At 40.9% G+C, this 12307-nt stretch overlaps 1 protein-coding gene across 1 annotated transcript in view; it reads left to right on the top strand.

Annotated features, from left to right (window-relative positions):
* Nucleotides 1-12307, top strand: part of TMC7 (transmembrane channel like 7) — a 304277-nt gene that overhangs the window by 72287 nt on the left and 219683 nt on the right. The gene's annotated exons all lie outside the window — the stretch shown is intronic.

Below are 12307 nucleotides of genomic sequence, written 5' to 3'. Positions count from 1 at the left end.
ACCCTCTTCAGCATTACTGAGAGGCGTTGAGAGGGGACCAACATGTTTGATGATAATGGATGCAGTATAATTGAAAGCTGCTATGGAACTCTATTATTACTTTATCAAACTGGTAAAAGGGAGTGGGCTGTAGTTTGTTTAATTTGTTTGGATGTTTTGGTTTACTTTAGCTCTGTATGATTTATGTTAATGAAATATTCTCCTAAAAACAGATCTCATCCTCCTTATCTTCTACCTGAAATGTCTTGGTGATCTGTCATGGGGGAGGAGGGCTGAGAAGAAATAGGGTGTGTGGGTCTGTTAGAAATTGGGGTCTCTAGTTGGCAGAGGTATACACTCTTATCCAAGTAAGGGCCACAACCCTAGTCAGGTTAAGTCACAACACAACCCAAATAATCCTGTGCTCACCCTCTGGTAGCTTGACACAGAGCAGGTAGGCTCTACTTAAAAGGCAATGTGTAAACTATTTGTGCAATAACTCATACAGTAGTAGCACAGTGAAAACACCTCAAAACTACACCATACGGATTTAGAAAAAAATATTTATCTTAATAAAATAAGATCACAATGACAAAAATCCACAAGTTGAAATATCACCTTTTAAAGGTTTAAAAGAGTCTCAATTCTTAGGAATCAATGGCTGTATCTTTGTATCACACAGTACCTGGGATGCATCAAAAATAACACACGGGCCACAGAGGAGGAGACGCATGGAAAAATAGGGTGTTGTGTGTGATTTACCAGCGCGGCACAGACAATGTGTTGTGTCTTCCCACGCTGTAAGGTGATGCCACAATTTTCAGGAGCTCAGCCTTGGTTCCTTACTGCGACGTGGTGGTATTTTGGCACCCAGGGATAATGCGTTGAAAATCCTTGATAGAAGGAGCAGGTGCTGCGTCGACCTTGTAGGCAATGAGGTGACATTTCAGCTGTGAGGTTGGCGCTGCATCAATTTCTGGTTGTGGGTCTGGCGTTTCATCATTCTGGTCGGCAGTGTGGTGATTTTCCAGCCGCGAGGCAGGCATTGCGCCGATTTTCCGATGCACAAGGATTTCCTGAAGGGGTGAAGTCTTTGTTGGCCCTGAGACTTCAGAAACAGGAGGCAAGCTCAATCCAAGCCCTCGGAGAGCACTTTAGGAGAAAGGCGCACTCAGGAGTACCAGACAGCAGGGCAACAAGCAGGAAAGCAGTCCTTCAGCAAAGCAGTCCAGATGAGTCCTTTGGGCAGCCAGGCAGTCTCTCTGACAGAGTCCAGGTGTAGGTCCAGAAGTGTCTGATTTGGTGGGGTCAGAAACCCAGTATATATATACACACACCCAAAAGTGCCTTTGAAGTGGGGGAAACTTCAAAGAGTGGTTTTGAAGTGCACAAGTCCCCCTGACACCCCAGTCCTGTCTGCCAGGATACCTGTGGGAGGTTACCAGTCCTTTGTGCGAGGGCAGGCCACTGGCCTTTGAAGTGTAAGAGACAGCCCCTCCACCCTTCCTGCACAGGGAGACCCATTAAGTATGCAGATGCGACTGAGTGTCCTGTGTTTATGGATGTCTGGGTGGAATGCACAAGGGGAGCTGTCAACCAGCACAGACCCGGTGTGGATTTGAGACTGGCTTGTAAGGCACAGATGGCAGTAAGTGCAGAGAAATGCCCACTTTCTAAAAGTGGCATTTCTAAAATAGTAATATTAATCCAACTTCACCATTAAGCAGGATTTTCTATTACCATTTTGGCCATACTAAACATGACACGGCCACTCCTTCCAGATCAGAATCCAACACTTAGAAGTATATAGTGGCAGCTCTAATGCTAGTCGGAGAGGAGCAGGCCTCACAGTAGTGGAAAACAAATTTGTGAGTTGTTCACTACCAGGACATCTAAAACACATAGGTACATGGCCTGCCTTTTACTTACATAGCACCCTGCCCTAGGGGTTAACTATGGTCTACCTTACAGGTGACTTATATGTAAGAAAGGGGGAATTTACGGCTTGGCAAGTAGTTTTAAATGCCAAGTCAAAGTGGCAGTAAAACTGCACACAAACAGGCCTTGCATTGGCAGTCCTGAGACACAGTTTAGGGGCTACTTATGTGGGTGGCACAATCAGTGCTGCAGGCCCACTAGTAGCATTTAATTTACATGCCCTGGGGACATGTAGTGCACTATTCTAGGGACGTACAAGTAAATTAAATACGCAATTGGTTATGAGCCAATGTTACCCTGTTTTTAGGGAGAGAGTACGTGCACCTTAGCACTGGTTAGCAGTCGTACGGTGTCCAGAGTCCTAAAGCCAACAAATATATGAGGTAAAAAAAAAAGGGGAAGGCAAAATGTTTGTAGTGACCCTTCAGAGCGGCCCATTTTCCAACAGGATCCCACAACACTGCGTGCAATTTTCAAAAGGAAAATTCAACAGGCGTATAGATTAAGCATTGACAAAGCCAGTAGGTCTTATCTATAAAGAGATCTATTGGCTTTATTAATGTTCTTTCAGCCGTGTTTGCACAGCAGCGCAAGCTGCTGTACAACATGGCTTAAAGTAAAAAAAAAAATATATATATATATATATATATATATATATATAATAATAATAAAGTGATGTGACATGGCTAGCGTTGAAAACGTCCTATCCCTTTTAATTTTTTAAGCCATGTTGCACAGCAGCCCGCATTTGTTTGTTGTTTTTGTTTCGTGGAGTTTCGAAAGATGGCACCAAAGTTATTTGCAATGGAAAAAAGGCATTTCCTATTGAAACACAATTTTAACTACAGCGACTCCGTGGTCACCGCTACTGGGGTGAGGGGTGTGTGTGTGTTTCACTGAACAAAACAAAAGTTACAGGGGCGTATAAGTTATGTTTTAAATTTACGCTCACAATATCATTAGAAATTCAGCTGTTCTAGAGAGTTATTTCAAATAACTATAACTCATGCTCTAAGGTAACTATAACTTGCACCCCTACCATGCACAGTTTTCTCATCAATAATTTTATTGCAAATGTTGCAGTGATGATTTCAATGATGCCATAGAAGGTGTCATGAACGATGTAATATGTGGGGTAATTAGCTGTGCACGGCGAGGCAGCGGGCTATAGTTACATTAGGGCATGAGTTATAGTTACTTGAAATAACTCTAACTTTACAAGCTGAATTTCATGGTTGTGTGTGTGTGTGTAAATTCGGAACCTAACTATAAAGTCTCTCTAACTTTTTGTTTTTCCTTGTTTCTACATTTCTACATTTTAAAAAAATGAAAATTCTTAACTATAACGTCCAAGTAACCTTTGTTTTTTCAGTGAATTTCTATGTGTTTTTATAATGCAGTGTGTGGTTGGCCACAGGGTCTGGCCTGTTGCCATGCCCTCTGGCCAATCCCCCACATGCATCCATCCCCATGCCACACATTGCCAAAGGCAGTGCTCTGTGGGGGGGTAGGCCGCAGGGCCTGACCTGTTGCCAGGACCTGTGCCCAACTCCCCACGTGACGCCAACCCAGTGCCCTTTTTTTTTTTTTGCCTGTGTTCCATGGGATGTTGGTTTCAGGGCCTGCAGCTAACCCACCATGTGCTGCCAACACCACGCTGGACACTGCCTTTGGCTGTGCGCAAGGGGGGTTGCCTGCAGGGCCTGGCCTGCAGCCAACCCCCTGCATGCCACTGAACTCCGTACGGGGGTGGGTTGGTTGGTTGGTTGAGTTAGTGTATTTTTCTTTCCGTTGGCCTCTGGATTAGCGGATCCATCACAGATTTAGACTGGGGGTTGCACTGAGCCACGAGGTGGATCCCTGGTTCAGCCAAAAAAAAAGGGCTAATTGTTTTTGCCCATGATCCCTCCATTTATCCTATGGGGTCAGAATACCTCTATCCTGACCCCTTAAAGGCCACACACTCTGTTTTGCTTTACTCCGACATCTGAGGGAAAAGATTATGGATAAAAGAAAGCATATTAGGGTTTATCAATAAAAGTAAATAGCCAAAATCATCTCTCCAAAGAGGCTACACCTAAGTTGCTAACTCACTAGAAAGAACATATACAGAGGTGTTATCTGAATGAACATTGAATTCATATGAAAATGAATTGGTAAGGGTTGAGACATCCCAGGCAAGGAAATCGTAAAGCCTGCTCACAAATTGAGATACGATTAAAAGTCAGACTCGTTGAGGTCTATGTAGGCTTTTCATTGCATTGTTGGCTATTGACAAATGCAAACTGTTAAATTCTTGGCATGGGCATTGTTGTTTTGGTTTCACAAATGGTGGACAAGGGGGGAATGCATTGAATTGTATCAGAGGGTAAAAATGCAGCAGTAATGTCAAGAAAAGAAGGAAACCTAGGAAAATAACCAGGAAAGTGTTATGCCCATGATCACTAAATTGACGTATACATTCATAGTGGAGAAATCCTAGTATGTCGTTTCAGTCTGCAGTTGTTTTGTTTTTTTCACTTACAAAGGTCCCATTAGCAGTTCCTCTATATAATATTATCATGTACACTGTAAGATGTGTGTAGCGCAGGGCTGGAAAATTCTACTGGACCACTGGCATTGATTAGTGAGTTTTATTTTGAGGTGGAGCTATTTTTAGATTCCACTGATCCTTCTGGCAGTGGACAAAGAACAGGTGTTCTGTTCAGTCAGAGACTGAAATAGCAATGAATATGCTTTCAATCTTATTCTTGTCACATTTGCTCTGTGTTCAGACAGAGGTCAAATGTCAGTTGGTCTTCTTGCAATGGAAATAATTTTCCTTGTGACTGCAGAGTTCCAGGATTTTGTAAGGTGAACGGTTTAACCTATGTGAAGTGAAAGGCTTTTGGTATCAGCTTTTTCCTAACACACAACATTTATATATCTAAGTCAACTTTACAAACATTTCAAAATATATACCAGTAGCTGTGAAAGACCATTTTTTGTACTTCTGTGTGATGAGAAAAATATTTTAATAGGATGTAAAAAGTCAGAACACTTTACTTGGTGATGTGCAAATGATAAATGTTTTCTGAAACCCACTTTTCAGATTATTGGTAATACACCACATAGTTTTATCAGTAAAGCTGCAAGTTAGTGGGAAGGTTTTTGGACATTTCTTGGAAACTTACTGTCTGTAAATGACAGTGTGCTACCACATCATGCTTTAGTAATATATTTATTACAAGTGAGGGTTTAAACATAAACTGAGAAACACTCCTGCCCTGATGGCAAAGCTATGTGTAAACTAAGAGGCAAGTCATGCATGGATTATGTGTACCCTATATGTGTGCTACATTTATTATACATAGAGCAAACATTTAGTGTATTTAAACTAACAAAAGATTTTAAAAAAATTTTACAGCAGAAATGCTGAACTCGTATTTGAAGGTGCACTCATGTGAGAATGTAAAATTCAATATTTGCTTAGGATCACACAATTTGAGACACGTTTCCGGGTCAAGTACATTACAGTTAGTTCTAGTACATTATGCAAGCTACTTGACCTGCAGGTCTAGTAACATTTTAATGATTTTTCAAGGCCTGTAGCCCCTTAAATAGAATGAAAATTGGAACAAAACAATACATTTCCATTCAATGTCAATACCAGTCTAAAAAAGGGGAGAAAATAAAGCAGCAAAAGTAGATAAAGATGGGCTTAGGATCATAGACTATTCCTACCGGAACATGCTGTTTGTGACAAATCTACCCTTACTGCTGAAAATATCCCACTCTCCACCCCACATTGATAAGGACTACACAAGTAACTAGGTGGCATTTAGCTGCTTGAAAACATATTTCAGAAAAGAGTGTTATATGAAGAGATAGCCACATTCTTAAAGAAAAATTAAAAAAATTAATAAGAAGGCAGTTATAACGTGTAAAGAAAAGGAAAGGTTGGTGACTGAAATAAACTTCATCGTAATATGAGACGGGTTCAGAAGATGCAGCAGGAAGATAATTAGACTCTTCTATCTTTTAAGTTTCAAGTAGTCACTTTTGATTATGTGCTCCAGAACCTGACAGTAGAGCTGGGTTGTTAGCAACCCTGATGACTGTCCCACATTGAATGTTTTCATCTCCATGGACGTAGATGTGGTAGTCTTCTCACAGGAGAATGTTTTTCTTTACTTCAGTGCATTATATCGAATCTAAGAGTGGTTACTGTTTTGATTATAAGCTGTAGTTTTTACCCTTAAAGCATCCGGACTTTTCCAGTTTCGGATATGGGTGCCTTAATGACCTACAGTTTGGATATGTGTATATTGTTTAGTTTTTGTGGCGGTGATTACATTTCGAGCACTTTCAAATTAAATTTAAGCTCAACACCTAGCTAGCACTGATGTTCTTGATTAATCAATAAAGCAACGTGCTTCTGAATAAATTCTTCCATGGAATCTGTGCTGCTCTTTCTCTTGGATTATTTATGCATTAATTTGCTCACTCTGACCGAACTGTTAATTCGCAGAAACCCCCACAATTGAAGTGTTATGATGATTTAATGATTTTTCTTGTTTTATTCAGAGCAAAAATGTTGCTCAGAGACCATTTGAGATACTGTGTCAGATAACTGTACAAGGTATGAGAAAATGGGTTGTGAGAATGTAATCCTTAAATAATAGCGATAATGGTAGGTCATGAGAGGTCATAGGCTGAGTCCTGAGTTTAAATTAACTAGTGTTAGAGTTAAAGTTCACTCCTACTGAGCTGCTTGACTACTTTAGCCCAGATCTTATATTGGAAAATTAAGAATTGTTTGAATCAGAGGACGAAGTGGGCGTGATTTGTGGGGCAAGAGGTGCCCATACTTTTTTAAATTGAAGGAAAAAAAAAAGTTCCCCTACTTAATTTTTTTTGTAAAAGTCAACCTTCCCGGATGGTTCATTCGGACCGCTGAGATGCCTGAAAAGAAGAGGAGGGGAGATTCTCCTTGCTGTGAAGCAGAGTGAGGGACAGGTAGCTAAACAAGGAGCCAGTCTTCTTACCAGGGTGCCTGTGACTGAAAAAAGTGTAAGTGTGAGCAGTTGGTTAACCTGCAGATGTGAAAGCTGCTTGGCAGCTGCTATTTGCTTTTGTTGATGACCTCTCTCTTGGAGCTTCCTGATGACAAAGATTTATTCTTTGTGAGTGATTATGTAAGTTATAAAAAAATTGTTATTAGGTACATCCTGCATATTACCAAAATCTACATTTTGGAGGGCTTTTTTTATCTTGAACCTAAATAGTTTTGCACATTTTGTGGCTTTTTTGTCACACTAATTAGTTTAACTTGCATTTATCTTTCATTTAAGTTGTGTATTATTTTATACGCAGTTAACTGAAGGTAAAAGACCAATGAAATAGCTACAGAATATGCTCTTTTTTTGTTCAGCTGTGTCTTTGACCCTGCTCCCACGCTCACTGACTCCACCCCATTGCACTCAGGATCACAGTTCCTATACTTTTTTTTGTTAATACTCTTCCACAGCTAGTTTGCATGCATTGCTTTTAAGGAGCTCATTGAAGAGCTATTGCTTGCAGTGTGATTTTGACAGCTGTTTGTGGGCCTTCTGCAGCCTGGGTCCCAAATGCAGAGAGATTTCTCTTATAGACTACAGTTAGGGTATTGCTTGGTTTTATAACTTCTACTTCATAACCCATATTTAAGGTGGGAGCCAACCTCCACATGGAGCGGCACACGCTCCGGCAGACTTTATGCTTGATGCATTATAAATGTATCCCGTACACTGTGGGTCGAATAAAGATTTATTTTAAGGCAGGTAATTATCCTCTGTTTCTTGTATTAGTATTCTAAACATGTTATAATATTGTTTTATCCAGAAGCTGGTTCGATGGAATGGGAGTATGTTATGACTGCCATATGAAGGGGTAGTGTTGTGCATCTGTTTTATTACAGCCCTAAATAGTACCAGGATGTAGCAAATACATGTTATCAATGTGCCAATAGCATTTCAAATGAACGAGAAAACAAAAGTGCAAAAGAAACATTCCTGTGAGTACTTAAAACAATGTGTAGGGTTTGTTCTTGTCTTCCCTGGGCTTAAATTAGGCGTGTATGGAACTCTCATTAGGTTTCGCAGAATTCTGTGAATAGGTGGAGATAGGCACGTCACATAGCACATGCTGTGATTTAGCGCTGGGAGCTTGTTATGCGCTAAAAAATCTGCATGCCAGAGGGCGCAGCTTCTCGAGTTCAGTTTGCTGCCCCTAAAGTGGAGTTTCTACTCGAGCAGTAGCTTTCTGACCGCGAACAGTTACAACCTCCTGTGACCGTCCGCGTTGGGGAAATCTCACCAAGTGCCCTCCTAACGACTGACAATCTCACTTGGGGACGCCAAATCTCGTTTGCCTACTTACTGCCCGTGAGGCACGTACTAGAAAAACCTCTGCCATTTGGAGGTTGGCAGAATTTTGCCGGCGGAGCAGAGTATATTGCCCAGCCCTAGATGGAATTATTTATTTTCTTCTTTAAAACAAAAGCTAGCTGGGGGAAGAGTCATAACTGGGGACTCCAGCTAGCTTTTAGTTTAAAGAAGAACATAAATAATTTGAACCTGGAGACGATAGGAACAAACTTTACCCATAATCTTTTGAGTGCTCACAAGGAATTTTGTGCTGTGTTTTGGGTACTCCTGAATTTGAGGGGCATTACTGTGGCCACCCTTCCCTGTGTTTTAAGCACCCTAAGATTTTCTGTGTCTTGGAAAAGGAAATTAGGGATTGTTTGCGCCGACTGTATATACTGTAGCCTCCCTAGCTTCATATTTGTTAGAGAAGCCAAAAGTGCACAGGTTATAATTACTAGACTGTACACTCTTTTCTTCTCAGTGCTAAATACATGGCCTGACAGTTTGTGATCAATTATGACAATGCCACCCAAGGGTTAAGATGTGTTTGAACAGAAACTCACCAGGAACAGGTGCCTGCATTGTTTTACTGTGGCCTCCAAATCAGTAGAAGTGAATTGCTAGAGGTTTAGGTAATTTCTTAACATTTGAAAGTGTGGGGGGCTCAGACAACGTTTTTCCTGTAAAATAGACGTAATCACGAGACCTCATCTGGAGGTTCTTCGTAGTGTTATTTTGATCCCTGGTGGGGTTTGGAAAGCGACGAAAAAGTAGACAAAGATGACATTTTCATAATTTTCTTTGCAGAAAATATGCGAAATGCAAAAACAACCCTACACAGTCAGGTAATTTCACGAAATGCTGATTCCCTGTTTTTTTTAGAGTGAAATAGATCCAAGCCACTCTCATTCTGTTTGCTTATGTGGGTTATGTGCTCCCACAATAGAATTTATAAACAAAGTAAAGGTCACTTATGCGACATGGCGTAATCTCATACATTTCACATAATCAGTGTAAATGTGAACATGGAAATGATGTGTGATTACCCCGGGGTACAGTAAGTTTCACCCAAGGTTTCTTGGAAGTGTTGAAGTCTGGACATTACAGCAACGTTTCTTACTGATTCACAGTGTGAATTTTCTAAAGTTGAGAAAGCCAATGCTCTGGTGCATGGGTACTCTCAAAATTTTCCTAGAGGCCAAAATGTCTGGTGGGTGGTGTGACCGAGGACCACACTGATGCCAGCAGGGTGGTCGCTGGGGTGAGGGGGGGGGGGGGAATGGAGCAATTTGGTGGGGTAAGATGGGTGTAGGGAAAGCGAAGCATGTACATCTAATGGCTGAACTGAATTGCACAATGTGCAACCAGACCTGGGCTCAATCTCAGCTCCCCCACTTGATCAAGCTGTGTGATCCTGAGCAATTGTTTTATTTCACTTTCCCTCCTTTTTCTTCATTATCACATAGTAGGACTTCGAAGTTCAGGATATGCCCTGTACAAAAATTTCTCCTGTGTTTGATTTCATAAACTAAAATGTGGTCTTTGTATAATAGCAGCCCAGGCCACCCAGAGGGGGCACGACTACTGATTTGCCTCTTAGCTCACTTTTGACTTCGTTGTCAGCATGTGGGGGTTCATAAATGTTTCTAAATTCATGTTTGAGAGCTATCACCTTAAAAAAACAACTTCTTGATGCACTGATATATTTGGCTTTACTTCGATGAAGCGATTTTGCCTGGTAATTTAATACACGTTTTGAATTTTGAAGAGACTTTATCATATTTTTAAACATTTGCTGCAAGATGTCTTTATAAATAAGGATGTTCTTAAACTTAAGCAGTGTAGGGTACCCTATTTACTTAATTTCTGTATCTGCATTTAACCTTTAAATAAATGCTTGCCTGTTTATTTTACATATTTTTAATGTAATGTAAGCATTGACCAGGGGCCACATGTAAAGGTCAGGAGGGCCGCATGCGGTCCCCAGCCGTACTTTGAGTATCACTGCTCTGGTGCAACAGTCTGATTTAGGCAACATTAGAGTGCTTTATATACCGCTCCAGGGTAAGAAGGCAGTAAACGGTACTTGTGACAGGGTTCCAGTAAAGACTTTATTTACAGATCAAGTATCAGTGTCCTTTTAACTATAATTGATTTATTGGACAGTGAACGGCTGGACTGGCTCTATTATCCTATTTCCCAAGGAGTAGGCAAATGTTTTGAAGAATGGACCTATGTATCAAAGTGATCCACACATTATGTAGAGGTATGTTTGTAGATTGTACATAGAATGTTAAACAAATATTTATCTCCCAATTCTTTGGCTGTATTTTTTACTGCTGCAGCATTATCCTCTAAGTTAAGACAGTGCCATTTGTCAAAGTCACGCTTTAAAGTTTCTATATTGATGCACATCATTGCTTGTTAAAGGTAGCTACAGCTTCTTACTGCCCTTCCTGTGGCAGATGCCATCTTTTTTAGTGGTGCATCAGGCTTGACCATATAAACTTGGATGTGTGCTATTGTGTGTAGCACTAGCGATGGTTAATGGTGCCTGGCCAGTCTGCAGGTAACCACAAGCAAGTTTTTGTGTAAATGTACTCCTCTAGAACCTGTGACATGTTCATTTTAGAACTGATACGATATCTTCTGTGTAGGAAGCTTCCTGTTGCACCAAGTTAGATTACACGCACCAAAAGATCTGCTATGATGAAGAACAATTTGCATTCCAAATGCAAAATCATTGTGCTGTTGAGCCAGCCCTGTTTCTAGGTGTGCGTGGATCCAGCAATCAGACATCCCTACTATTAAGTTGATGGAAAAGCCATGGTTACCTCTGTTTCCCCATGGTCATCCTTGAGTGATGGGGGTTTTCAGAGTTTTTGCTGTGATTTTGGTGGGAAAGGAGGAGGATTCAGTTGTTACTTCTACCTTAGTGTTTGTGATGTGCATGACAGACCATTGGGTCAATTTTGCAGAGCAAGTTCTGTCAACCTCATACTTAACTATTTTTTTTCTTTTTTGCTTTGTTTCCTTGACGGAAGTAGAATGAATGACAATAGTGCTATAACAGGGAAAGCAAAGCACGCTACAGAAGCCCAAAGGAGCTATGCAAAGGCGCACCCTGCTTTTTTTTGGCCAAAGTGACCTCATGTAAAACCTGTAGTGACTTGTAATACTGGTTCCAGAGAATCTGTATCACAGGTGAAAGCGGACTGTTGGTAAATCTTTCTGGCAAAAGACTGAATGGATTCTTTTTGAATAAATGCTTTTCAAAGATGCAAGGACCTGAGTTGAGTGTAAAGACATGCCTTTCTCAAGTTAAATGCAGAAGAAGGCCCATGCTCTTAGATCGAAACAAATGAAGTCTGCGCACAGTGCACCACCATATATGTAAGCCATTTGCTTCCTGTCGCATCAGTGACAAACTCTTACATCTGTTAGTAGTTTTAAGGTTCAAGGTCCTCACAGAAATAGCCATTCTAATCTTATAATGCAGAATTCAGTGCCAAAGCTAGTTTATGACACCGATTGACAAAAAAAATGGTGTTAACCGGCACACAAATGAGCCAGCCCCTCGAGGTCAAGCTATTGATACACCCAACAAGGCAGTGCTTGTGCCTGGAAGAGCCAGAGCAATTGTTTTGTGTTCAGCGCGCGCCTACTCCGCCTTAAAACCCAACAAAGGCATCATTCTCCGTTCGTGAGATTCGTTAAAAAAGAGGTCCACATACTGTTAGGCGTCGCTTTTGTTACTTCCTAATGGTAGGGTGACCAGATTTTGAAAACCAAAAATCGGTACATTTCCCAGAATTAGGAGGAGTGCAACTTTACATCACCTGAAAGGCACAGTAGCGCCCATCAACATAGAAACACACACAACGAAACGCTACGGAAATAAATTAAAGTGCAATTTTTAAAGCCAATATCCCATTTGTTAATTAAATTGCTTTCTTTTCACAGCTAAAAAAATAGCCCTAATTCTGAACACACAAAAACGC

Source organism: Pleurodeles waltl, chromosome 10 (assembly GCF_031143425.1).
Source record: "Pleurodeles waltl isolate 20211129_DDA chromosome 10, aPleWal1.hap1.20221129, whole genome shotgun sequence".
Classification (NCBI taxonomy): Eukaryota; Metazoa; Chordata; class Amphibia; order Caudata; family Salamandridae; genus Pleurodeles; species Pleurodeles waltl.
This window is presented reverse-complemented; position numbering and strand designations above follow the sequence as displayed.